The sequence below is a fragment of the Tupaia chinensis genome, unplaced genomic scaffold (genome assembly GCF_000334495.1).
Source record: "Tupaia chinensis unplaced genomic scaffold, TupChi_1.0 Scaffold000370_1, whole genome shotgun sequence".
NCBI classification, from domain to species: Eukaryota; Metazoa; Chordata; class Mammalia; order Scandentia; family Tupaiidae; genus Tupaia; species Tupaia belangeri.
The window spans coordinates 183,942-186,845 of NW_006159867.1; the positions used below are offsets into that span (position 1 = coordinate 183,942).

General features: G+C 40.3%; 1 pseudogene; it reads left to right on the top strand.

Annotated features, from left to right (window-relative positions):
• The first annotated feature begins 1,576 nt into the window (after positions 1–1,576).
• The window catches only part of LOC114008707 (synaptonemal complex central element protein 2 pseudogene), a 26,597-nt pseudogene continuing 25,269 nt past the window's right edge, over positions 1,577–2,904 (top strand).

Below are 2,904 nucleotides of genomic sequence, written 5' to 3' on the forward strand. Positions count from 1 at the left end.
AGAGGAAGAGGGAGAAAGTAAGAAAGCAAACTGCCAGGTCCAGGACTCGAACAGTGGTTGGTTATGTGCGAGTCCAGCACCCTTAACCTACCTGTCCCCTGCCGGCCCCTAAACCAGCATTTTAGAAGGACATTCTGTAGAGTAGTTGAGGGATAAAACAAACCTTCTTTCACACTAGAACTGTGTTCTTGAAATTGTCAACTAGTCTTAAGCACTTGAAGTTTTCTCCTCTATGAAGGGGGCTTTAGAAAGTTCGTGGAAAATTCATATGAAAAAGCTCAGCATGGATTATGAACATTTTTTGCATAAAAATAAATTCATACTTTAATTCTCTTTTCCCATTATGTTTGTACTTATTGCTGTACAAAAAAGACTTCATCATTTTCAAATGGTGTATGGATCAATTCATGTAAAAAATATTTTCTAATTTCTTCCTAGTCCACTAAAAGAAGTAGGATATGAATAACATTTAATTACATTTACAAACGATACCAATCAATTTTTTCTAAATTACCCCCAAAACATAAATCTTCTCTCAATTAAACAATTGATATTGATCTCCCAACCTGTCATTTCTGAGTCAAATAGACTATTTAACCTGTTTTGTTTTGTTCATTAGCCTTTCAATTTGCTTCACCTTTCACTCCAAGATCCTTTCTCTCACCTTGTAAAAAGATATCCTTTAGGTGAGTTTCAAAATAATGAATGTCTTTCAAAATAGCCTAAACAAGCAAATTATTACCTTTTGACTATTTTCTCCATTTTTGTCATATTCATCAACTTAAAATGCCAGTGAGTCCAATTGATGGTAATGGAGAGTCATAGTCCAGTGAAAGATTTTAACGGTATTCTACATTAGTTGGCTGTGTTTGTTTTCAAATTTGGTCTCAAATTTTTCTTCTGGAAACTTGTGGAAAGTGAAAAACTTTTATGCTACATTTATCGTCTCTAATCTTTAATTTTTAGAAGTCACTGTCCAGAGCTCACCCTTCTGTTTTATCAACCCAACAGTTTGAGCAACATAATTATTAGGATCCAGACAATATTTTATGTGCATTTAACATGGTGCTTACATAAGGTTCCCTACTATCTACTCTATACCAAAAACTGTGCCAGTTCTCAGGTTTGCAGTATGGTCAATATAATTATACTCAACAAATTACTATTGATTCTTTGTGGATTATTTAATCTTAGTATGAGCTAGGATTGTTTAATTTCAGTATGAGCTAACTTTAACATACGTTGATTCTTCTCATTAAAATAGAAGTTACGTGGGCCAGCAGACAGCATAGTGATAAGATGTTGGATTGACACATGATCAATTACAGCTAAAAACCCCAATATGGTGGCTTGAAATTCAAACTGGGCACGTGTGTGTGCATGCCCAAAATCCTGAGAGGAGGGTTAGAGAAGGGATTCCAATGTGGTCATCTCTCCTGGGAGGTGATTACTCTTTCTGTCTCTCTCTGCGTGTTTTTCGTGAGTTCACATGCCCTATAGCAAAAATCTCTCTCTCAAAAAAAAAAAAAAGATGAGAAAAGATGGGATGGAATGGACATGGACATAGAGAATGAGCATGCCCCATAGAGAGTGAAAAGACCTGGAGCCACAGCTGCAGGCAGAGAGCACGGAACATCCTCAGGACGAGTAGAACTGCGAGGACGAAGGCAATTGAGGGCCAGCTTACAGTCGGGTTTCCAGCCCCAGCATTGCCAACTCCAGTGCCAATCATCAGCTGACGATGCTGGAAGGGAAGTTAGGACCCTGCTTCTCTCTGGAGTCCATTATCAACGTCCTGAAGAGGAGAGCCCAGGGGCTGATCAAAAACATCAATGAGAGCAGGCAGAAGGACCACGTTCTCATGACCAACTTCAGGGACAGCCTCAAGATCAAAGTTTCGGACAGGACAGAGAAGTTAGAGGAAAAGATTATCAGTTTACAACCACCACAACAAGATCATCTAGGAGAAGCAATAAGAGTTCACCCAGAAAATGGCCAAATTCAGCCACCTGCAAGTAGAGCTCAGGCTAGTCTGCCACACTGTGGAGATGGTGTACCAAGACTTGTGTGTATGGCAGAGGCTACTTCTGAAGAACACACCACAAGGACAGGGAGTGCTGATGGCTGCAGGGAGGTTTGTGTTAACTGACTTATATTCTAAACTATACTTTATGCCATCTACTTGTCCCTGAACTTTTCTTTAAAGGTTACATCACTAGACTCTGATGTAGTTGACCATCAAATCCCAAACCTGGTGGCTTAAAATCAAGCTGGGCACGGTGCGTGCATGTCCAGTATCCCAATAGGAGAATGGAGGAGAAGGGGTTGTAGCATGCCATCCCGCCTGGGGGGTGATTTCTTGCTTTTTGTCTCTCTCTGTTTCTCTGACAAGTACACATACCCTATTGCAGAAATCTCTCTGAAGAATAAAAACAAAACAAAAGTGTATTGGGACCAGAAGGTTGTGTAGTGGTTAAAGAGCTTGACTTCTTTGTGGCCGACTGCAGTTCAAGCAGTTCAGGTCTCAGATGTGTGGTTTGAAACACACCAGGCTTGTGTGTGTATCCAAAATCCCTAGAGGAGAATGGAGGAGAAAGGATTGTAGCCTGGCCATTCCCCTGGGGGATGATTTCTCACTTTCTCCCTCTCTGCCTTTCTCTGTGTCTCTACCAAGAGCACACATCCTATACCAAAACAAACAAGCAAGCAAAACAGAAACAAAACAAAACAAAACAAAAACAAGCAAAAAAACACAACTCTTTAACAAAAAGGAAAAAAAAAAACCTTATTTCTTCCATAGGTAAAAGAGACATAGAGACAGAGTGTCAGTATCAGCCGCAGAGTCTCAGTTCCATGGTCTCTGCCCAACCCCAGTCCACTTACTGGATCACAGGCACATACCTT